The sequence below is a fragment of the Balaenoptera acutorostrata genome (assembly GCF_949987535.1).
Source record: "Balaenoptera acutorostrata chromosome 6 unlocalized genomic scaffold, mBalAcu1.1 SUPER_6_unloc_3, whole genome shotgun sequence".
NCBI lineage: Eukaryota > Metazoa > Chordata > Mammalia > Artiodactyla > Balaenopteridae > Balaenoptera > Balaenoptera acutorostrata.
In genome coordinates this window covers 216,475-242,910 of record NW_026645492.1, presented here as the reverse complement: position 1 = coordinate 242,910, position 26,436 = coordinate 216,475, and the positions used below count along the sequence as shown (strand labels likewise).

Here is a 26,436-nt window from a genome sequence, read left to right as displayed (position 1 = left end):
AGCAATGAAAATGTACTACAGTGTGATCAAGCGGGTATTTTAGCGATTTATAATTATGCCTCTAACATATAAAATGCTCTACACTTCACAAGTTGGACTTGTTAGGAGGCAGATAAATTCATGAATGTGTGCAGTCTCTATTATATTTCTATCCTGGACTATTTTTCTTAAAGAATTTTATAGCTGCATAGGAGGTGATTTTAAGAAAAATACTTTGACTACTTTTTTCATGTTAAATACTCACTACAAATATTGTAGGAATATTCAAAGATAGAATTCTCCTGTTCACCTCCTGTCTTGAAGAAGCTTTTACTTTGTGTTTTTGAGTGACATAAAGTCTCTTTGACTTTGTGTTTGAAAGTGACATAAGTGTGGTAGGTGTCCTGATACAAGGATGGCATTTTCGGTTCCGTGCCTGTCTCTCAAAGGTTCAATGAAGCACAGAGGAGCAGGTGACTTCCTTACTGTTTCTGTGTGGGCTCTGCCTGTCCCATCACTGAGTCTGCCTGTCGTCCTCGTGCAGATGGGCAGGCAGTTTACAGGCCCCATGGGGTCTGTGTCCTGGCTTCAATGTTGGACCCATTAGGAGAGCCCTGGGGGACCACATGAGTTGCCCGCAGGGTCCTACCTGAGCTCAGGGCAGCAAAGGGGGAGATTGAGGGCAGTGAGAGCTCTCAGCACCGCTGCCCCTGGGCTCCCTCCCTGGAGGTAGTGATGAATGCCCAGACCTAAGAGCCTTCTGTCCATGTTTGCTGCACATATAAACTTAGTGAGGCAGTGATGAATTTGTGGAGAAAACAATATTTTTTTAAGTCCAAAGAACTAAATGAGAGTTCCTGACCTGTTGTGATTCCAACTTTGTATACATCTCTTAATCTCCATGAACCTCCATTTTTCTGCGCAAAAGAGAGGTAACAGTGATTGCCCTGACTACCTCCACGATGAAACATGTATTGGTGTTTTACGTACAATGAAAAACTATACAGGAGTTCCATGGCCGATGGTTTGTAGAATGAGGCAAGGTAAAATAAAAACAGTGACAGAAGGAACAAAAACAGAAAGACGGGGTGTTCTTTTCTTTTAAACAATAATGAATTCACTGAGGAGTCTGAAAAGTTCCAGGAGCTGGGTGCTGCAGAGCCCAGCGGACACCATGGAAACCTCAGCAGGATGTCCAGTGTTTCAATGTTGCATCACCGTTAACTAATAGGAAGCCAGTTTCCTCTCCTTAACTTTCGGAGAACTAAGGATTGTATATTTTGGAAAATAAGGTTGAAAATGAGAATAAAGAGTGAAGATGATTGGATTGTAAATGTTTTTTAAAATTTCCTATTTTCCTGCTGTCTCAACACCCAGGGGACCAGGTGCGTGGGTGTGCCCAGGCTGGTTCCTGCCGCAAGATTCCCTTTTTTTTTTTTTTTTTGGCTGTGTTGGGTCTTCGTTTCTGTGCAAGGGCTTTCTCTAGTTGCGGCGAGCGGGGGCCACTCTTCATCGCGGTGCGCGGGCCTCTCACTATCGTGGCCTCTCCCGTTGCGGAGCACAAGCTCCAGGCGCACAGGCTCAGTAGTTGTGACACACAGGCCCAGCCACTCCGCGGCATGTGGGATCTTCCCGGACCGGGGCACTAACCCGTGTCCCCTGCATTGGCAGGCGGATTCCTAACCACTGCGCCACCAGGGAAGCCCAAGATTCCCTTTTTGCCCTCCCCGACTGTGACTTAGACATTCCAAGAAACAATGAAATCTCCTCAAGCCTTGTTTCTGCTCCACCCAGACTTGCCCAAGGTCCTCACTCTCTCTCGACTCCCCACCTGCTAGGTGGCTGCTGAATGGTGAGGTGCGCCCTGTCTTCTCCTCTAGGACCTGTGAGTATAATAAACCCTGTAAGTTCTTCTGCAGAAATATTGCAGTGGCCCTTAAAGACCCTACAAGGGGGACTTACTCCCCCATTTACAATGATACTGGCAGCAAATGGAATTTTAATTCCAAATGTATGTAGTTTGGGAAAGCTAGATGATTTCCTATACAGACTATTTAGAAGGTTCTGTTGGCTCCTAGACACCCAATAAGCTATTAGAGAGTCTGCTTCCTGGACCTTGGCTCACAATAGCTCAGTTTCTCAGGCCCCATCTTTATTTTCATTCTCCCCATTTACACTGGCGCTTATGACTGTCAGCCATGGTTTATGACTAATAAAACCCTATTGTGTAAAATGCACTAGAGTGAGGACCTTGCACAACACGTGATTTAGGCATAAGAAGCTATCCTTCTGCTATATTCTTTTAAAATACTGAATCATTTTTTAAAACATGAATTACAAGCTGTCAGGGATGTCAGTCATGTACACGCAGATATGCAACTAAAACTGTGCAGGTGTATCCCTCAGATTGTTTAGTGCTTACAATTTATTTTTGAAAGACATTTTGTGCTAAGTGAATGTAATCTAACATATAATTTTGGTATGTTTTACGAAAGGGACAATCATACTTCTCATTATTATCATTTAATTAATACGAAAAGAGTTAGTTTGGCTTTTGCTCAATTTTGAATGTGATTTTTAAATTTCATTTTATTAATTTAGATGAACTATAGAACTATGGGGGCTTCCCTGGTGGCGCAGTGGTTGAGAATCTGCCTGCCAATGCAGGGGACACGGGTTCAAGCCCTGGTCCGGGAAGATCCCACATGCGGCGGAGCAACTGGGCCCGTGAGCCACAACTACTGAGCCTGCGCGTCTGGAGCCTGTGCTCCGCAACAAGAGAGGCCGTGATAGTGAAGGCCCACGCACCGTGATGAAGAGTGGCCCCCGCTTGCCGCAACTAGAGAAAGCCCTTGCACAGAAATGAAGACCCAACACAGCCATAAATAAATAAATAAATAAATAAATAATAAATAAATTAAAAAAAAAAAAGAACTATGGTATATCATAGTATCAGCAATTCAGAAATCCTCAATGCAGTTTAACTTTCAACCTGTTCCAAGAGGATTTAAGGGCATCATAATGTCCCAGGGCTGTAAAAATTTGCTTGTGGATGTAGTAACCATACGCTTATCTCACATACAACTTTTCAGTCTTAGAATTAATGGTTTTTGTGAATTAAAAATTATTCTGCAAAAATTAGTGTAACTGTCCTTGCCTTTAAGCATCACTCTGGTGAGCTGGTATTAGGAATAATGAGAAGAAACTTGTATCAACCCTGCCCCCCACCACTGGTTAAACTACAATATGCTCTATACACCGTGAATCACTTCTTTTAAGAAAGTTATCTTATGAGATGGCAGCTGCTTATACCTGGAAATGTAGAAAATACTTCACTCACAACGTTTACGGAGACTAACTGATGAGGAAACACCCAAGGCAGAGACAAATGAGACGGAGCTGTGCGCTCAGGGATGCACGGGCTGGCATGCAGGAACCGAAAGTAGCACCAAGTGGCCCCTGACCTGACGTGATTCTGCAGGGAATTGCAGCAGATACGTTTGCTGGGAAATCAGGCAATGCTCAAGGAGGAGGAGGCTGCAGATTTGTAATTTAATAACAAGGAATTTAAACTGTTGCCACAAGAGGAGGGCCATTTCTGGTAGAGCAAACCTCCATGCAGAGGCCTGGACTTGGAAGAAGGCGGTACACTCTCCGGACAAGCAGGATGCTGGGCGGAACTTGGCTGAAGTTTAGGAAACAGGATGGTGAGAAGAGTCTGGGGAGTCAGGTCAGGGCCACTCTGTGAGGGGCCCTGAGTGTGAGAGTAAGGAAGGGAGACCTCAGTCCCCAGGCAAGGGGGTGCCCAGGGAGGCACGGGGGAGAGGGGGGAATATGCCCACCTTCTCTGGGGGAAGATGCCTCCCCCTCCCCAGGCCCCACAGGGGTGGGAGGCGAGGCTGGGGGATTTGCTTCAGAACACAGACAGGAATCTATTGTTATAGACTGTATCTGAAATGAAGATAATTAGGAATCAGTAATGAGTTAAAATAGAGATCATTTCATTTGGAATTAGACAAATCCTTAAAAGGTGCTACATACACATGGAAGTTCATTTATCTTCTGGTGCAGAGTCAGGTTTTGGTTTTAGTTTTGTTTGTTTTCCCTTTTTTCTAACCAGCCACAATGAAATCAGGGCTGGGGTAGAGTTCTCAGTAGCAGTGACTGCATTCCGGAGGGAGGGGCAGTGAGCAGGGTCTCACCTCCTCGCCTGGATGCAGCTCACCAAGCTCTCAGGGAGGAGGGCGAGCTCCCTGCCGTCTTCCGCGGTCCCGAGCCCTCGTCCTTCTCCAGCCCGAGGTCAGAGAGGTGAGCGGTCCCTCCTTCCTTAAGGGCACAGCCCTGCCTTCCCCTCCTCAGGAGTGTCTCCTGGGATAAGCCCTGGGTGTGGGGCCCTGAGAGGCTGCCCCCCGCATCTCCCTGCAGTACTAAGGGCTCCTCCCAGCGTTTGCCAGCAGCTTCCGTGCTGGTGCTTGTTAGGGCCGCTGGGCTGGGAGGACGTGACCCACAGAAATGTGTCATTTAGTGAATCCACAAAGTGGCATCACTCAGCCCGGGTTCTTAGGATCACATCCAGATGGCCCTCAGGAAACATCTGATAGAAATTGGTTAAGTGTAGGTCACCTGAAATGCACCTAGAGAGAGGAGATCCTGGGGGCAGGGAAGGGCTTAGGGGACCGGCAGAGCCAATGATAGCCAGACACAGGATAAGATAAGGCCTGGGTGGGTCAACAGGGAGACATTAGATGAAGTCATTAAGGGAGCTCAGGGTCAGGTCTGGTTTCTAACTGTGATACTAATTTTTTATCAAATCAAATCCTGGCCATGTACTTCCTATGTGGAGTGAAGGCTGCCTTAGAAACTGGCATGTTTTTATATCTACAGTACTTCTCTCACTTCCTGAACAAGTATTGGCCTGGGAGCACGTCAGTACCCTTTATTTTTGTGGGGTGTCCAGGCATGCAGTGTTCCATTTCCAGCAGCATCGGGAGAGACTGACACCACCCTCAGCAGAGGGAGCAGAGCTGTGTTTGAGGGGAAGCATCTCCAGTTATACAAGGTCAATTGGTTCTCTGTAAAAAGTGACAGTGTCCACGTGCAGTCCTAAGGGCCCTTTTATCCATCACACGTGACAGGCTGGCAGAGTAAAGACTCTTTTCTTCCAGCAGTGACGAGAATATGTTCCTGTTTTGATTTAAGTACATAACCAGAAACAGACTAAAAAGGCATTATAGAAACTAGAGAAATGAGTCAAAGATCTACAACAATCAAGCAAACGCACCATCAAAAAATGTCACATTTAAAAGGGTAGGAAACCTGTGGCATTTTTTAGTCACTTTTTAGTGCAGCTTGAGGAAAGTGGCAGCCAGATCCCCAGCCCCCTTTTGCAAACCTGAGAGAGAGCAGACTGATCTGCAATGTTCTAACCTGTCTGTGGGCTGCCTAAGGATTGGTCTTTTGACACCTAACTCAGAGTTCAGACAAACAAAAATGGCTCAGATCTCAGAATAAGGGAGCCATGGGAAGCAGTGGGTATGATTTGTAAAAACGGTTGCAAAGGTAACTATAGACCCACAGACATCAAGGACAAGAGATTACTGATTGAGGAGTACAATAGGACAGCTAAGGCCCCAAGAGTAAGCAAGAGTGAGACTCTTAGAAAAGCAAGACATTTAAAAGCAGATGTATAAATAGGAGAACCGGGGAAAAAAAACACACGCACTGGTCCAGAGACAACACAGGTCTGAAAAGACCCTAAGACATCACATTAGGCTGATTACAAAGGTCTTCCCCTGTGTAGAGCAAGTATAAGAAGACTGGGAGAGGTGGCTGTTTTTTAAAATGCCCAGTTTTCAACAAAAGATCACCAGGCATACAAAGAAACAGTAAAACTAGGCTCATTCAAAGGAACAAAATAAATATCCAGACACCATACCTCAAGAAACAGGTTTTGGACTTACTGGAAAAAGATTTTAGAACAACTATCTCATGTATGCTCAAAACGTTAAAGGAATACACCAACAAAGAACTAAAGGAAATCAAGAAAACAATGAAATGAAAATGAAAATCAAAGCACAACTTACCAAAACTCATGGGATGCAGGGAAAGCAGTACTTAGAGGAAAATGTAATGTAAAAGCTTGCATTGAAAAAGAAGAAACATATCACAATTAGCCACCTACCCTTACACCTTAAGGGACTAGAAAAAGAAGAACAAATTAAATTGAAAGCTCAAAGAAGGAAGGAAACAATAAAGATTAGAGCAGAGATAAACAAAGAGAGACTAGAAAAACAATAGAAAAAATCCATGAAACCAAGAGTCGGTTCTCTGAAAATCAACAAAATTGACAAATCTTTAGCTAGATTGACTAAGGAAAATAAAAAAAAAGAAGACCGAAATAATTGAAATCAGAAATAAAGACAAAGACATGGCTACATATTTAACAGAAATAAAAGGATTATAAGAGATTACTATGAACTGTACACTAAAAAACTGGATAATCCAGGTGAAATGGATGAATTCCTAGAAACACATAATTTACCAAAACTAAATCAAAAAGAAACAGAAAATTTGAATAGACCTAGTAAGGAGGTTTAATTGGTAACCAAAAGTTTCCTGGCAAAGAAAAGCCTTGGACCAGATGACTTCATGGATGAATTCTACCAAATATTTCGAAGAACTAAGAAGAACCAACACCAATCCTCTCAAACTCTTACAAAACTTAAAGGAGAAGGAACACTCTCTAACTCATTCTGAGGCCAGCATTTCTCTGATACCAAAGCCACATAGACACTACAAGAAAAGACAACTGTAGACCAACATGCCTTATAAACAATGATGCAAAAATCCTCAACAAAATACTGGTAAATCAAATTTAGCAGCATATTAAAAGGATTATGCACCATGACCAAGTGGGATTTATTTCTGGAATGCAAGGGTGGTTCAATATATAGAAAACCAGCAATGTCATATACAGTATTCATGAAATGAAGAGGAAAAGCACAGGATCATCTCAACTGATACAGAAAGAGCACTTGACAAAAGTCAGCACACTTACATGATAAAAGCACTCAAGAGACTAAGAATAGAAGAAACTACCTCCACATAATAAAAAGCCATATATGAAAAACCCATGCTGAACATGATAATTTTTGGTGAAGGTTGAAAGCTTTTCCTCTAAGATCAGGAACAAGACAAGGATGCTAGATTTTGTCACTTCTGTTCAACATAATACTGGAAGTCCTAGCCAGAGAAATTAGGCATGAAAGACATCCAAATTGTAAAGTAAGAAGTAAAATTATCTCTGCAGACAACATGATTTTATATGTAGAAAACCCTAAAGATCCACCCCCCCCCAAAATTGTTAGAACTAATCAGGGAACAATGTTTCGGGATACAAAATCAATACACAAAAATCAGTTGCAATTCAATACACTAGTAAGGAACAATCCAAAAATAAAATTAAGAAAGCAATTCCATTTACAACATTATCAAAAAGAATAAAATACTTTGGAATAAGCTTAGGCAAGGAGGCAAAAGACTTGTACTCTGAAAACTACAAAACATTGCTAAAAGAAATTAAGGACACAAATAAATGGAAAACCATTCTGTGTTCATGGATTAGAAAACTTAATATTTTTAAGATGTCTATGTTTCACAAAGTGATCTACAAATCATTTTCAACAAGGGTACCATGTATTCAGAAAGGACAGTCTTTTCAACAATTGGTGCTGGGAAAATTGGATATTCACATGTAAAGGAATAAAATTGGACCCTTACCTTACACCATATACAAAAATGAACTCAAAATGGATCAAAGTCCTAAACGTAAGACCTAAAACTATAAAACACTTAGAAGAAAACATAGTATAAAAATTTCATCACGAGGGCTTCCCTGGTGGCGCTAGTGGTTGAGAATCCGCCTGCCAATGCAGCAGACACGGGTTCGAGCCCTGGTCTGGGAAGATCCCACATGCTGCGGAGCAACTGGGCCCGTGAGCCACAACTACTGAGCCTGCGCGTCTGGAGCCTGTGCTCCGCAACAAGAGAGGCCGCGATAGTGAGAGGCCCGCGCACCGCGATGGGGAGTGGCCCCCGCTTGCCACAACTGGAGAAAGCCCTCGCACAGAAACGAAAGCCCTCGCACAGAAACGAAGACCCAACACAGCCAAAAATAAATAAATAAAAGATTAAGCTAAATTGTTACATTAAAAAAAAAAAAATTTCATCACATTGGATTTGGCAATGATTTCTTGGATATGAAACCAAAAGTACAGACAACATAAGCCAAAATAGATAACAACATAACATATAGCTATAAATGCTTACATTGAAAAAGAAGAAATATCAAAACATAACAACAGAATTTAAAACTTGGATACATCAAAGAACATTATCAACAGAGTGAAAAAGGCAACCAATGGAACAACAGAAAATATTTGCAAATCATATATATGATAAGGGGTTCATATCCAGAATATATAAAGAACTTTGTACATCTCAACAACAAAAAAATCAATCTGATTTTAAAATGCACAAAGTACTGCAATAAACATTTATCTAAAGAAGATACACAAATGCCCAATAAGCACAGAAAAAGATGTTTGTTAGGGAAATACAAATCAAAACCATAGTAAGATACTACTTCACTCCCTTTAGATTGGCTATTTTTTTTTTTAATGGAAAATAAGATGTGTCGGCAAGGATATATAGGAAACTTCGTGCACTGCTGGTAGGAATGTAAAACAGTGCAGCCACTTGCAAGACCATTATGGCAGTTCTTCAAAAAATTAAAAATAGAATTACCATATGATCCAGCAATTTCACTTCTGGGTATATATCCAAAAAAGTTGAAAGAAGGGTCTCAAGGAGATATCTGTACACTCATGTTCACAGCAACATTATCCACCATAGCCAAAAGGTGGAAACAATCCAAATATCTACCAACAGATGAATGGATTAAAAAAATCTGGGCTATACATACAGTGGAATATTATTCAGCCTTAAAATGAAGGAAATTCTGACACATGCCACAGAATGGATGACCCTTGAAAACATTAAGTGAAATAAGCTAGTTACAAAAGAACAAAAATTATATGATTCCACTTATATGAGGTATCTATTCAAATTTATAAAGCCAGTAAAATGGTGATTGCCAGCACCTGGAGAAAGAAAGGAAATGGGGAGTTAGTTTTTAATGGGTAGCAAGTTTCAGTTTGGGACGATGAAAGAAGTTCTGATGGATGCACTTGGAGGGCATTGTGCTGAATGAAAGAAGTCAGACAGAGAAAGACAAACACTGTATGATATTACTTACACGTGGAATCGAAAACCTATAACAAACTAGTGAATATAACAAAAAAGAAGCAGACTCACAGATATAGAGAACAAACTAGTGGTTACCGGGGGGAGGGGGGCAAAAAAAGGGTGGGGAGTGGGAGGTACAAGCTACTGGGTGTAAGAGAGGTTGCAAGGACGCATTGTACGACACGAAGAATATAGCCAATATTTTGTAATCACTGAAAATGGAGTGTAACCTTTAAAAATTGTATAAAAAATATACACAGTAAATATTAGTTGTTTTACCTCTCAAAAAAATTCTGAAGATGAATAGTGGGGTGATAGTGACACAACAATGTGAGTGTACTTAATGCCACTTAAAATACTTCAAAGGGTAAATTATATGTTATGTATATTTTACCACAAGAAAAATTTAAACAAAGTAAAAGTGCATTTTCATTTAGGTGAAATGTTAGCAATGAGACCCAGACTGATACAATGAGAAACAGAAAGTTTCCTGCCTATGAACTCCCTGTGGTAATGGGAAACTCTACTCGTCCCAGCCACTGCTGCAGATTTCCTGGGCACTCTGGGTGGGTGCCACCACGCCCACCCTCAATTTCATGTCAGTGACACAAAGCCCATTGCGACTGTACCTTGTTTGGTGTCACGCGGTGGCAGGACAGCACAGAATTTCTCAGTTCTTACCAGGGAATATAGTCATCATCAACTTCACACAGTGAGAGTCTCAAATTGCCCACAATCTAATCTAGCTCTTGCCAGCAGGAACACCTTTTTTATCTTAAGGTAATGAACTCTGAATCATTAATACAAATCCAGAGCTGAACGACGGAAAGTTACACACCCATGATTCAATCAAGATAAACGCCGAGAGGCCACGTGCTCCCACCCCCTGTGATTTGGATGCTTATATTACCCAGCTATGATGAGCGAGCCAGTTCTGACTGAAACTGCTTCCCACTGAAAACGGGTAGCGGAAAGTCTCCCAGGAGATTGTCTGTTAGGCAGCTTCCCCACTGTTTCTTGGGGAACACAGTGCGGTAAACAGATCATCTCAGGGGGCTGTCAAATAGACAAAACAGGAGTGAAGGTAACAAAATCAGCCCTTAGCAAACAACGTAAACTGGCATTAAGAAGAAGAAAATGGTGATTGAAAGAAAAGTGTTACTTGAAAGTAATAAAGCCAAAATCAGGAGAAAAAAGCAGAAAGCAAAACCAAAGTAAGTGAAAATGAGAAAATAAATTAAAATGAAATTTGAAAATGACCTAACAACTTTCTAATAGAGAGAAGTGAATCCAGTCAAGCTCTTCAGGCTCCAATCTGGAGGCAGGTAAAGTGAGGTGTGAACAATCAAGGCCACTTGCTTCTGTTCTGCAGGTGACAGCTGAGCTAGGACCCTTACCTGTGCACCTCTCCCCTGCATCCTCCTTTCATCCTTCCTCCCCTTCCCTGGTTGATTCTTGGCCTAAGGTAGTTCTTGAGGACCAAGCATTGGGTTCAGATTGATTTAGGGAATAATATACATCTTGATGCATCTTGAGGGCTTCCTATGACTGAGGAAAGGACCAGTAAAGGACAAAGACTCAGGAAAAACTGATGCTCAGAGAGGTTGTGTCCAGATAAGAGGGCAGAAAAGCAAAGCCTGGCCTGGAACTGCTCTGTCTCTCATTTCCCTGAACCAAGACGCCCCAGGTCCTGAGCTGAGCAAGTCCACACCCCTTTATGAAGCAGGGAATGCGTTTTGTCCAACGCTGAACTCCTCATCGCTGGCTTCCAAACCTGGCAGGAACATCTGTGTCTATTCTACATCTCACTCCCAGTAGGGAGACAGAATTCACAAAGGCACCAAACAATCCAGCATCTTTGTTTCTATGTGGAACCTTGAGCAAAGATGGCAGATCCCTAAGAACAGAGCCACAGCCTGGGCTGGGACAACAGCAAAACCACAGCACATAGGTGTCCATTCAGGATCCTGAGGTCAGCAGTTCTCCAGGTCTTTTCTGACCACTGCCCTTGGGTGCACCCTCACCTCCTAAACCCAGCCCTAAGGTGACCCAGACTTGCCTCTGCCCCACCAAGAACACGACTGCGTTGTAAAGTCTTCCTCCCTCTCATCCTCTCTTTCTTCTGTGTGCTCTGGGAATCTATCTCACTGCACGTAATTAATCATAATAATAAACAGGAAAATAAAGGGCTACTTCAATCATACCTTAGAATATTCCAGAGTAACACAGAAATTGACCATTGTGTAACTCTGAGCCTCAGTTTCTTCGTCTGTAAAATGAAGACACTCATGGAGAAAGATTAAATGATATGATGCACCTGAAATGCTTAAAGCCATGCCTGGCTCACAATAAACACTCAGTAAATGTCAGACACCAACCACGGTTCTTCACCTTGACACAAACTCCAGCCTCCCTTTCTAGATGCCACTCCTTGTAGTACTCAGGGGTGTTGTTTGCTCATTTTCTCACATTCCATTTGCCATGGTGTCCAGAGCATTTCTTATCAATTTCTCATCAATTCCAGATTAATCTTCTTCTTCCCTTACAAAAAGTGGGCACAACAAACAAAATGAGAAAGTGCCTCTTTTCCTTTACGATAAGCATCGTTTGACTATAGCCACCTCTGTCCTTCCAGGCCACTGTCATGTTCACGTTGAGATATATTGGAGTTCTTACTCCGGAACCTGTGAATGTGAACTTATTTGGAAATCTGGTCTTTGCAGAAGTCATCAAGTTAAGATGAGGTCATGACAGTGGACCCTAATCCAATATGACCTGGGTCCTTACAAGAAGAGAAGAGACATGCACAGAGGGAAGATGAAATAAAGACACAGAGGGAGAACACCCCATGACAGTGGAGGCAGAGATTGGAGTGATGATCTACAAGCCAAAGAACTCCAAGAATTACTGACAACATCATAAACTAAGAGAATGACCTGGAAGAGATTCTCCCGAGACCCTTGCCCTGCCCATGCCCTGCCAAGACACTGATTTTGGACTTTCAGCCTCCAGAATTATGAGAGAATAAATTTCTGTTGTTTTAAGCCCCTCAATTTCCAGTACTTTGTTACAGCAGCCCTAGGAAACTAATACAGGGAGAGATTTAATTCCTTTCAGTTTAAAGGTGCCCTGTACTGTTTGACAGGGGAGGGTTTTCAAAAGACCCTAGATATCACAGTCAGGTTCCTGTAATAAGTGACTCATGTATTTATTATTTATTTCATCTAAGGATAGAAAACTTATTGGCGATGTAATTCACTGACCATTTCACTTATTATTACTTGGGTATATATGGATGAAAAAGTGTTGCCACAGTCATTTTGCATTCCATTCTGACGATATTTTTTGGTAACTCTCAAATTTTCTTCCAATATGTAGGAGCTTTTCCTATGTCTGAATTTTCCATCAGTGGGAACTTTAGCTAATAAAGCATTTGCTGCAGCATACACAAGAGCTCCCCAGGGATCTCTTTCCACTGCTCAAGTGATTTTTCTCTTCTCTCTCTTCTAAAAAAGGATACTGAATCATTAAAATATTCAAAGCTCTGAGAGGAAGATAAGCCATTCAGGTTGAATGATTAAGAACATTAAAAAACACAAAAGAGAAGGCAGGAGTTCAAATCCAAATAAACTTCATTTGTCTAATGCACATCAAACATTATTTATTTTGAACTTCTCTCCCTTGGCCATAGCTGTAGTGTGAGGCTAAGTTCTGGTATTTCCACCACCTGCCCTTCTTCTTTCTTATGCACAGCTCCCTCCCTCTAGAAAAATGCCCTGACCTTTGACTCTTCTTCAAAACTGCTCTTCCTTAGCTCTTAACTGATCCCTCCTCAAGGACAAAGTGAAAGGTAGAGTATGCCAATAAAATAAGCAGAGGTTTTCAAGCATACCACAGGGTAATTGGGAAAATGACTGGAAGATGAGTCATGTGCTTCAGGTCCGGAGCTCACCCTATAGGTATTTAGGGTGCATGGCAGACAGATGCACTCCTGTCCATGCATCCAAACCAATGTAATATAATCTCAGAGACAGCTTATCCTTTTATTTTATTTTATTTTATTTTTTTTAAATTGAACTGATTGATTTTATCCTTTTTTTAAAAAAATAAATTTATTTATTTATTTTTGGCTGTGTTGGGTCTTTGTTTCTGTGCGAGGGCTCTCTCCAGTTGCGGTGAGCTGGGGCCACTCTTCATCGCGGTGCGTGGGCCTCTCACCATCGCGGAGCACAGGCTCCAGACGCACAGGCTCAGTAGTTGTGGCTCACGGGCCCAGTTGCTCCGCAGCATGTGGGATCCTCCGAGACCAGGGCTCGAACCCGTGTCCCCTGCATTGGCAGGCAGATTCTCAACCACTGCACCACCAGGGAAGCCCTAGCTTACCCTTATATATGCCAGAAGAAAGCCACCTCACCATAAAACTCTTAGAAGAGAACATAGGCAAAACAATCTCTGACGTAAATAGTACCAATGTTTTCTTAGGTCAGTGTCCCAAGGCAATAGAAATAAAAGCAAAAATAAACAAATGGGACCTAATCAAACATACAAGCTTTTGTACAGTAAAGGAAACTATAAACAAAATGAAGACAACATACGGACTGGGAGAAAATATTTGCAAATGATGCAACCAACAAGGGCTTGATTTCCCAAATATACAAACAGCTCATACAACTCAATAACAACAACAACAACAAAACCCACTTGAAAAATGGGCAGAAAACCTAAATAGACATTTCTCCAAAGAAGACAAACAAATGGCCAACATGCACATGAAAAGATGTTCAACACTGCTAATTGTTAGAGAAATGCAAATCAAAACTACAATGAGGTACCACCTCACACCAGTCAGAATGGCCATCATTAAAAAGTCGACAAATAACAAATTCTGGGGAGGGTATGGAGAAAAGGGAACCCTCCTACACTGTTGCTGGGAATGTAAACTGGTGCAGCCACTCTGGAAAACAGTATGGAGGTTCCTCAAAAAACTAAAAATAGAGTTGCCATATGATCCTGCAATCCCCCTCCTGGGCATATATCAAGAGAAAACTATAATTAGAAAAGATACATGCACCCCAATGTTCATTACAGCACTATTTACAATAGTCAAGACATGGAAACAACCTAAATGTCTATCGACAGATGAATGGATAAAGAAGATGTGGTACACATATGCAATGGAATACTACTCAGCCATAAAAAGCATGAAATAATGCCATTTGCAGCAACACAGATGGACCTAGAGATTATCATATTAAGTGAAGTAAGTCAGATAGAGAAAAAGAAATATCAGATGCTATCACTTCTATGTGGAATCTAAAATACAACACAAATGAATTTATCTAGGAAACAGAAACAGACTCACAGACATAGAGAACAGACTTGAAGTTGCCAAGAGTGAGGAGGGCTGGGGGAGAGATGGATTGGGAGTTTGGGATTAGCAGATGCAAACTGTTATATATAGAATGGATAGACAACAAGGTCCTACTGTATAACACAGGGAACTATATTCAATATCCTGTGATAAAACATAATGGAAAAGAATATGAAAAAGAATGTGTATATATACATAACTGAATCACTTTGCTGCATGGCAGAAATGAACACAACATTGTAAATCAACTCGATTTCAATAAAAGTAATTTTTAAAAAAGAAGAAAGTCACCCAAAAAGGTTTTTCTTAAGTTGAAATAGTACTTACTCTTATCTATATCATCTAAAAGCCTGTATTAGGAATATATTCACTGTGGAAATGACTTAGAATCTACTTACATGAAGGAAACTTAAGTCTAAATCCCAATGTGAGCTGAAAATCTCAAGTAAGTAATGAGCATATTTTTATATTTTTTATGTTTCATAAAAAGGCCATATAAATGGTTGGACTTCTAACAGTTAGTACACAGATCTTATATTTGAAATAATTTAGGTCGAGTGTATAATCTGGGAAACAAGATCAGCACAAAAGCACCATGAAAGAGAAAAGACGATAACTGAAAGCATTCCAAACACCAGCAGAGACTGAGCGTCGTAGAGTTCATGGTCATCTAGAAAGACATCTGAGAAATGGCACCATTTTGGAAGCTGTTCACGTGGCAGAGACACGGCTTAGTGAACACTGCCTCGGTTTCCCATGAACCTCCCTATGCGCTACAGGTAATGCAAAGGGTCCAGGACGGATGATGCTGCAGGCAGTGGGCTGCCTTAGAGGATCAAGCACCACGCTCGGGGGATTCACTGCTCTTGTAATGAGAAGATGCAGACCTGCTCCTTGCCTGGGGGAGGCTGGCCTCTCATCTCTCAGGACTGCTGTTTCTCTAGCACACTCTGAGAATGGCCTGGATAAAATGCAGCTAGAGCCTTCACTCTTAGCCTATCTAGAAAGAGCACACAAGCACTCAGGGTCCATGTGGATTGCACCTCCCCACATATCTTGAGGCTATTTCAGTGGGTAAGGGAACCAAATAAAAACACTATTTAGGGGAGGATGCAGAGAAATTGGAACCCTTGTGGAAATGCAAAATGGTGCAGCCACTATAAAAAACAATATGAAGGTTCCTCAAAAAAAGTAAAAATAGAATTAGCATAATAAGCTCCAGCAATTCCTCTGCCGGGTATATGTCCAAAACAACTGAAATCTGGATCTTGAAGGGATATTTGTATACCCATGTTTATCACAGCATTATTCGCAATAGCCAACAGGTGCAAACAACCCAATTGCCCGTAGATGGATGAATAGATCTCTTAGTCCATTCAAGTTGATATAAAAAAATACCACAGACTGGGTGGTTTACAAACAATAGAAATTTATTGCTCACAGTTCTAGAGGCTGACAGTCTGAGGTCAGGGTGCCAGTAAGTTTGGGTGAGGGCCCTCTTCTGGGTCTCAGACTTTTTTTTTTTTTTTTTTAATTAATTAATTTATTTATGGCTGTGTTGGGTCTTCGTTTCTGTGCGAGGGCTTTCTCTAGCTGCGGCAATTGGGGCCACTCTTCATCACGGTGCGCGGGCCTCTCACTATCGCGGCCTCTCTTGTTGCGGAGCACAGGCTCCAGACGCCCAGGCTCAGCAATTGTGGCTTACGGGCCTAGTCGCTCCGCGGCATGTGGGATCTTCCCAGAAGGGCTCGAACCCGTGTCTCCTGCATTGCCAGGCAGACTCTCATCCACTGCGCCACCAGGGGAGCCCTGGGTCTCAGACTTTTGTTGCATTCTCTCATGTTGGAATCAGGTAGGGATCTCTCTGGAGCCTCTTTATGAGTCACTAAGCCCTTTCTTAGTGGAAGACTTAGTCACTTCCCAAAACCCCCTACCTACTAATACTATCACCTTAAGGGGTTAGGATTTCAACGTATGAATTCTGGTGGGATACAAACATTCAGACCATAGCAACTGATAAACAAAATCTGGGATATACATACAATAGAATATTATGCAGCCCTAAAAAGAAGGAAATTCTGTCATGTGCTATAATATGGATACTCAAGGACATTATGCTACTTGAAATAAACCATCACGAAAGGACAAATACTGTATGATTTCACTAATATGAAGTATCTAATGTAGTCAAAATCATTGAAACAGATAGTAGAGAGATGCTTGCCAAGGGCTGAGGGGATGGGGAGGGAAATTTGTGTTTACTGGGTTTAAGTTTGCTTTACAAGATGAGAAAGATCTAGAGATCTATTCCACAACAATGTGAATATACTTAACACCACTGAACCGTACACTTAAAAATGGTAAGGATGGTAAATTTAATGTTATGTTTTTTTTTTTACCACAATTAAAAAACTATTTTGTATTTCCTTTGCTTTTTTTCCTCTAATCCTTTCAAAACCTGGTATTGAATTGAACAGCAATATACGCATGTAGTTTAAAAATACCATTCATCGCGTACTCATGGCATATCTTTACCCAGAATGAGAAATGCTATTAATAATTTATCCTGTATGCTTCCAGAAATAGTCTAATTATATTTACATGCACATATACGTATATGTTCATGTTGGAAATTTCTAATGGAAGCACAATAAATACATCCCTTTTCCTAGCTGTAAAAAAAAAATGTTTCTTAAATCTCATTATGAATAAATGCATTTGATAATCTTGTACACATGAAACTTACTCTTCTCATTAGTTTTCTATGCCTCAACCACAACAATTAGGGGAAATTTCAAGAAATACACTGTACAAAACTCATTTTTTTTCATTTTGATATAAAAACAAGCATGTATAGAATACCTACTTTATGAAAAATACTTATAATATTTCCAAAATTAGCCAAAATTGAATGCCTGACAGTTGTATACTCTAATTTTTTTTTCTTTTTAGAGATCTGTAGCTTTTTACTTTCTGTCTTCAAAGAGATATTCAGAGATAAAATTCTATGTAATGTCTTCAGTAGAGCAAGGTTATTAATTGACAATACTATTCCATATTTATGAAATCACTTTGAATTTTCCAACAAATCTTTAAAATTGGTATGGAATACAGACGGAAGTGTGCTCATACAGCCTCTCTGAAAACAGCAAGGACAACAATAACCACAAAAGTACCCAGATTTGTAGCATGCATCACTTTCCATGTTGTACAAATTCCCACCAAGGTCGATCAAGCTACCATAAACATCAAGTCACCAAGTGTGGAGCTGGAGGAGATGCTCACAATCAGCTCTGTCTTAAGAGCAGGCTGCATCACACCATGGCGGTAGAGACGGGAAGATCGGAGAGCCTAAGTGACTTGTGCAAAGTCACACAACTAGTGACAGGTCAGGATTCAAACCCATGTTTTCTTGATTCAAGTTCAGGAACCCTAGCAAATTGACCTCAGGTGTCTTAATTCTTCCACTGTCATACAAGTGCATAGAGTAAGATTTTAAAATGAAGGTACATATTTCCCTAAGCTATCAGATAGCGATGCTCTGCCCAGCTAAGTCTATCTAATCTCAACATCAACTTTCTACCTTTTTTTCTAAACCAAGATTATAATTTTCTTTAAAAGTTGAAACTTTAGCATGGTTTCAAAGATAATTTTAGAATACCTTGGAAAATAAAAAATGACTAAGATATACTTTGAGACACATGCCTCACTTATTATTAACAACTTTCTGTTATCCAATTCCGAATCCTGCTCACTTATTCTCACACTTCAGGATTCTGATTGTCAAATTGTCTTAGTCTGCTCATTTCTTACTGATTAGCTGCTTTCTCTCTCAGGGGGGTTTATTTCTTCTTAATAAGAATTATCGGAACTAATCTCAGATTAGTCATGGTTAGCCTTTGGAAAATCTTACTGTTGCCCGAGATCCTCCTTTCCCTAAACTTCAGCAAAGACAAGGAAATGGTAAAAGAGAAAGAAAAAAAGAAGAAGAAGAAAGAAAGGAAAAAAATCAGACAAAGTCAATCTTATAGAAGCATAAATAAAATGTTCATTCTATGAGAGGTATTCAAACACTTGAAGAAATCTTTCATATTCTGAAAAAAGATACTAATGAGCAAAAATATGCCTTATAAAATGGTGAAATATAAAGGTACATGAATTAAAAGATTGTGGCACTGGCTTATACATAGATCAATAAAAAGAACAGATCAAGTTTTCCAAATTATGTGCAACTGAAGTGCTTCTCAAAAAGTTTTCATTGGACAAATATTCATCAACAATGCGACCTTCTTTATTCACCTCTTAGAGATTTACAATGAATTTCAGCATATTAAAGAATCTGAGGAGTATTGTTCTATAGAAACCTATTTAAATTTACATAACCTAAATTTGCCAAATTTACATGATCATGAAATCATTCTAAAGAGAATTCCTAAAATTATCTTCCAAAGAACATTATTTGGAATATGCTGGAATAAGGAATATACTAATAGACCCAAGTAGGCATGGGAATATAGAATGTGAAAAAAAATGAGTGAAAAATTTATCAGTAAAAGACGGTGGGAAGAAAACTGATACTGGAAAAACTGACTTTGTTTTTAATTTTTTAAAATAAAAGAAGCCAATTCTCTACTTTACTTTTTATACCAAAATAAATTTCAGGCAAATAAAAATTTTAAACATAAAAACTATACCTTTAAAATAAATAAAACAAAATTTTTGTTGCTATGTTTAAAGCATTGGGAAAAGCTTTCTAAACCAAACACTAAGGCAAAAAATTAAATAAAACTTTGTAAATATCATTACATAAAAATTAAAACTTCTATATAGCACAAAAGCAACATTAATAAGGGTAAAATCAAAATTAAAAGCAGTTAAAACTTTAAATTTGCAATACATATAAGGGCTCTTACACAGCAATAGTAAAAAGAAACATAGAAAAACAGGTATCATAATATGACAGGAAATTCATAACAGTAGAAAAGTTAATGGCATTTAAATTCTAAAATGATGTTCAATTTAACTACTAATGAAATAAATGCAAATTTATACAATACTAAAATGCCATTTTTTACCTTTCAGATTAGCACAAATTGGAAAAAAAAATTAACAGTACCAAAGGTTGATGAGAGAACAGAGCGATGGAAAGACTCGCCCACTGTTGGTAAGCACTCATAAAAATTTCTGAGGAACAATCCTTAAATACCTACCAAAACTTAAAATACGGTTACCTTTTGCTTCAATTCCACATCTAAAAGTATATTTGCAAGAAAATACGCAGAGATGTGTACAGTTCACAATAGGGCATATTGACTAAATGACTGGATTTTAGAATGTGATGACATAAATTTTTTCTGTTTGGATGTGTGTGTCTGTTAAAATATTCATTAAGTACATATGGCTGCAGATATAACCAAGATGAGAGGCTCATGACTCATGGAAGCTCTATTACACTGAGCAAAAAAACAAAAAAAAAGCAAATGCATAAGAAAAATTATCAGGAAATGTAGTCATTTGCAAGTAACAGTCTTACTACTTTTATCCTGAATGGTCAGGAACAGTATTCCCGAGTGTCATTTAAGCTAAGATCTGAATGATAACAAGAGTAATTCAGACCAGAAGGTCATGAATACGAATTTTTATTTTATCATAATGGTAATGAAAATTCACTGCAGAGATGTTTAATAATGTAATTTCCGTACTAGAATCATCACTGTAACTGATTAATTGAAAATAATAGATATATTAGGGGGCAGTAGTAGAATCAGGAGACCTATGTGAGGACTCTTGCTCTAGGCCGGGTGAAACACAATGAAATCTTGGACTAAAGTGGCAATACCAAATCTGGAGAAAGTAAGGGGATTTGGAATATATTGGAATAAAATTGATAGTGCTGGCTGATTTATTAAATATGGGGATGAGAAAAAGACAGGGATAAAAAAATTACCAATCATTTTGATCTGAGCAAGTGGAAGGAAGACTGTGACTTAGATGGGAAAGACAGAAGTTCTTTGTGGGATATAGGGAACTAGTAAAAAATACTTCTGCTTTGACTAGTTATGTGTAGCTGCCTAATCCATATCCAAGTAAGTTATCAACCAGGCAAGTGCATGTATGATGTTAGAACTCCAGGAGAAGATAGCTCTGGCAAAAACGTATTTTGGAATAACATAATTAATTTTAGACCAAGAACCAGAATGTGATTACCAAGGAAGCAAGGAGAGGAGGACAGAGTGAATGTTAGGCCAACATTAAGCATTGACCAGGTGAGGAGAAGAAGAGTCTGAATCCTACTTCTGCAATCTTCCAAGCTTTAAAATTTTATCCACATTATCCACTCTGCTCCTCAGTTTCATCATCTGTAAAATGGGGATAATCATAATAAAAATTCCCAAGGTCTCTTGGAGGATTAATGGAGATAACTGTAAGAGAAGTGCATAGCATCATCTCCAACACACAGTAAGTGCTCAATAATTGCTTATTCTTTGTTTCAAGGCAAAGATGCCCATAGATTTAACAGCAAAGGAGTAGAAGCAACCTAAATTATTTATAAGAAATAAATTTTTTTAATAATCAGTGAAAACAAAGTTATATGCAAATTGAGAAAAAGAAAAAAAATAGAAATAATTCTAAGTTGGTATGAAATTACTACTTAGCAACTGAAAGCTACTAGAAGAAATAAAATCATATTGGTTTGGTTCCAACTAAAGAATTAAAGAAAATTGTAAGGGAGAAAATCCAAAAGCAGTTCAGTGGAAAAGGACCTCAGAATGTAACTAGATGGTATCTTAAAGGCTTGGACAACAGAGAAGTTAGGCTCTCTGCCCCAGAGCAGCACTCTACATTAATTATTATACCTCCATGTAGCACTTAGCCCATGATATATGCTTGCCATGTAGCTCTAAAATTCAGATATGAGGCTTATTTTACAATTTCCATTGTACTTTCTTAATAAAGCATCCCTTCACTACATCTCAATTTTTAAAACTGTGCGGACTGCAAGAAATAAAGCACTGACTACCTTAAATAAAAGAAAAAAATTCTTACTACATTTTCATTTTTTTTCACTAGGTCACTGGAGGGAAAAATAACCACTTACAACTGAATATTTCCTTCAAAATGTACATGGCTTAAGGCAATTAAAAAATCAAGACTTGGAATATTCTAAGTGGTGTTAATGAGACAGGTATAGTTAATCGCATTCTGAATAAACATTTCAACAAAATGAAGTCAAGAAGGAGTTCAATTCTCTTGCTCCTTTGATTTATCTAAATCTCTTTCACAGAACATCGTTCTTCCTCCGTCCATTCTGGGGTAAGATAATATCACGCACTACCCAGAGTCACATAAGAAAAGACAAAAAAACTCCATATCTGTGTAGTCACTTATGTGCAGCTGCTGAACTCTCCAACAGCTGGGCAATTATGACTATCACCCTTGTATTCTAGAACAGGCTGAAAATCATTTGTATTTAAGTTAAAGCTTCAATGCTTCTGCTATGTGTTAATTCTCTCTTCTCTTTATCATGCCCCTTCCCACTTTGCATTCTGCCCACCCACTTCCCTGCTTTCTCATTTCTCAATACACAATTATATCAAACCCACTAAGCATCATTTTCCCTCAGAGGAAACAATGCTAAACTTTAGTGCCTGTACAGTTATTTTGGCAACTTAACTTCCAGCTTGGATTTTTCTGTCAAAAATGAATTTTGAAGCTAATTAATACAAGTCTTAATGTGTATCTAGAAATACTGGGGACTTAATCTCACTCTTAATTTCCAAACTTCTTCCATACATATTTCTTATAAAAATTAATGTGAATGAACATAGGATTCTGAATTGTGTATAACCAGAGAAATTGTAAACTTCAAGAATTATTTGAAAACTATATATGACTGTCTATGAATTTATTCATATGAATTTTATACTCCTCACTTGAAATACATTTTTAGCCTGTGCCACCATGTTCTTTGATCTTGAAGTTATGCCCTTACAAATTAAATGAGACAGAACTCCTCTTTCTGTACACCTCTACAATCATTACACTTCGTCAAAGAAAGAAAACCATAAAGCTCCTGACTCCAGTCAAGGCATGGAAATTTTTGTGACTGGGGCCCATCAAGTGTAGACAATTGACTCTCATAGTGTAATGGTATTCTCACTGCCCTCCCGGCATCCCCCAACTCATTTCATTTATACATATACCCAAGCACCTTTCTATTTCTACTTCCCAACAACAGATGAAATAGAGAGAGAGAGAGAGAGAAGGAAAGAAGGGAGGGAGGGAAAAGAAAGAAAGGAAAAGGGAAAGAAAGGAAAAATGAGGAGAGGAGAGAAGAAAAAAAGACAAGAAAAACTTAGGTTGCACACCTTTTTGTAGAATGAACAAGGAGATGGAAGAAGTAAACTACAGACATCGTAATGGAATTAGAATACTATGTATCCTTTAATCCTTATACCAACCCTCTGGCCTTTCTTATTTACTTGTTACAGTTGAGGAATTTAGGAAATTGATTACCATAGTGTTTGTGCAATATGCCAGAGGTCACATCCCTAGAAAGTAGGAAGTGGAAGGACCAAGGCTGAGGGTCAGATCTGATAGATTCCAAGCCCCAAACATTTTCAGTCTATCTTCCTTGGGATGTTTCCATTTGCAAATGAAAGTGTGAAGAATTCTGTCTAATTTGCAGAACCACATAGGCACGTCTCTGCAAGTTTGTGTGACATTGCTATCAAGCAGAGGAGCAGCCAGCACTATTATTTGGGGGTAACACTGATCAAGAAACACCAAAGAAGTTATCTGCTAGTGTCTCCTCAACACCTTCCCTTCCAACCCCACGAAGAGTCTTGTCTACCAGGCAAGGGAATCCCAGTAGCCAAAAACTTTCAACAGTCAGCTATTGGTAGGAGCTGAAAGGGAAGGAAGGAAGTTGAAATGCAGTTAGAGAAACTGTGCAGTGGGAAAATCTGCAGACATAGTCAGAACGGTGAATGAGTACCCAGTGAGGAAGCGAGTGTGTGAATTACTGTCACAATGAAGGCATTGATGGCGGTCAACCAGTTTTAGCCAGAGAAAGAGCATGAGAAGACTATTTCAAAGCCAAGCTAAGTAAAATGACTTGTGTTCTTTGCCCTAGTCCTTTCTCCTTGCTCCCAGACTAGATTAGTGGAAATGTAGAACATTCCCCATCATTGGCAAGCCTGAACTTGGGCGGAAAAAGTAGACTGAAGTTTTCAACTGAACTATATGGACATTTCAATAGCTAAAAATAACCACAGAGGAGTTAAAACTGCCTCATATATTGAAAAGAAATAAAGAAAGATTCAGCCTAGCATAGCTGGGAATAGAGAATGGGGAAAAATTAAACCTTATATTTGTACTCAGAAAACCTGCTTCTACAGGACCCTTTATAATTATTGAATCCTCAGAAAAAAAGTGAAGTGGGTACAGTGTTTTTGCCACTTTTCAGGCTGGATAGGTGGCATTCAGAGATGTAGAAGAACTTGGCAAATTAACAATAAGTGACAGAACCTAGATTCAAACTTGGGACTTTCTAACTACACGCTCTGCTGCAAACCATTATGCTATACTGTTTGGCAGGTTAACACCACACACCTCAAACTGTTTTCCATTTTAGCTGTGTTCACAGTATTTGAGCTCAATTATGCACTACTTTGCAAACACCAGAGAATATTTACAAAGAATTTTTTATCTGATTTGAAAATATATATGTTGCAAAAAAGAAAAGAAATATATACCATAATATCAAGCATTAAAAAAACACACAATTGAAGGAACTACACCATTATGTCCAAATGTTTGACAATGGGAAGTGGAGTAGGAAATGAGTTATGGTTCAGTTTTTTCTGCTTGTTTACATTATATGTTTTACAAATTCCCTGAAATGATCTTGTCTTTATAATTACAAAAAAAATCTCAGAGATTTGGGGGGGAAAAGTTCTGCTATTCTACTATACATTTTATACAAATTGTATAGGAATTTTACTGATTTAGCTGATTTTGAAATTACTAAAAATAGCCCAAAAGTTTTAAAAGTTAGATGTTTATAAAACAAGAAACTTAATCTAATAAGGAAGATTTTAAAGGGCAGCTGAGTGATTTTCAATTGTTTGAGAGTTTATAACTTCCATTCCACCTCTTAAAACTTGATGCCATTTTAAAATATTGCCATGATGCCAAACTGTGGTTACAGATGTTTATTTCAGTTAGTAATAAAGAATGTTCAGTAAATAACCTTACGGTACAGAGTTCTGTAAGAATGCAAACTCTCCCAAAAGGCGTAAACTCTATTAGCAGTTTTTTCTAAAGTTACAAAACATGAAGCCAAACTTACAAAATCACCGATATTATACGAGAAGTGTAGCTTTCCATGGGCACAGAGCAAACACAAATTTCATGCACAGAACGACATGAAATCCATTCACACACGTCGCAGCCACACAGTAAAGCTACTGGGGCCTCTTGCAGCTGTCTGGAAGCCACAGAAAAGCGATTACAAGTCAGAAAGCAGTGAGAGTCACTGAAAGTCCTTTTGTTTTAATGCCACATTCCTTTCCAGTGCCTCTCGGTTTCATTCAACCTCACACAGTATTTTTGGTAAAGATTCCTCTGTGTATAATACCCCTCTGAGGTCAGAAAAGCAATATTGTAATGACCATTTGGGCAATTGTCTTATTACAAATTCCCCCTGTAATTTTGCCGACAGACCAGAACGTCTGGCAAAATCATTTGAATTAGAATGAATCTAACCTGCAAAGCATACCTCAGGAAAGCAACAGGGCTTGAGGCACATGCGTGTTCAGACACTGCCAGGAAGGGGAGCCCTCATCTCACTGGCTTCCCCTTTCAGCTCCTTTTCATCTTATTGTGCCTTGATTTCCCTATTTGTAAAATGAGAAAATTAAGAGAAACATCCCCTTCTGGGAATGTGTATGGATCTGCACTGTATTTTCCTGAGCATTCTTGAAAGACTTGATATCACAGGATTAATAGATACAGAAGATACTGAAATTTTTGATTCTGTAAAATGGAGATAATAGCATTATTGTTATTATTACTATTATTATTATTATTATGTGCTGCAGCCTTCTCAATACTGGCTCTTGTACGAAATCGTAAGTAGAGGTAAACTTTAAGCATGTGCCCAGAAGTGGTTTTATTCAAACAGCAGTTGTCTGAAATATGATCCTTTGGGGAATTTTCTCTCCATGACCCACGCTCCATTTCCCTTGACCTCTATATAGTCTTTGCTCCTTGCAGTTTTATGGTTTCACTGATGACAGTATTTAGGTTTTTCTCCCTTCCTCTAAAGAATTTGTAATTTAATTATTCTACTTTTTATATAACCTGTGTATTTAAAGACAGGAAATATAAATGCTAGCTACAGAAATTTGTTGGGCTATGTTTAAGATGATCCAATATAATTTAGATTTGGTGGACTCAGTTTACTAATGGATAACACATCATATATTTGCTCCTCTCTTTAATATAGCTTTTGTTGAATTTCTGGTTTAAAAAAGTGGTAATGAAAAGCAAAAGTTAGAGAATAGTGCTTATTTAAAGGAAGATTAAAAAAATAAAAGATTTTGGGAAGAGGAAAGAAAGGTAGCCCACAGTTTGTAAATGGAGAAAATAAGAGCATCATGGCATCTTTGTTCTACAGAGTATGATAGCAAATGCTAGTTCATCCTAAGGGTGAGAAAAAAAAACGGATTAATATTTTGTATCTTGGAATTTACAGGAAAAAATGTGAAGCGGCC

The 26,436-nt window shown here is 39.1% G+C and overlaps 1 protein-coding gene across 1 annotated transcript in view; it reads right to left on the bottom strand.

Moving 5' to 3' along the window:
• LOC130706599 (low-density lipoprotein receptor-related protein 12-like) overlaps positions 1 to 26,436 on the bottom strand; it is a 171,143-nt gene that overhangs the window by 43,625 nt on the left and 101,082 nt on the right. The gene's annotated exons all lie outside the window — the stretch shown is intronic.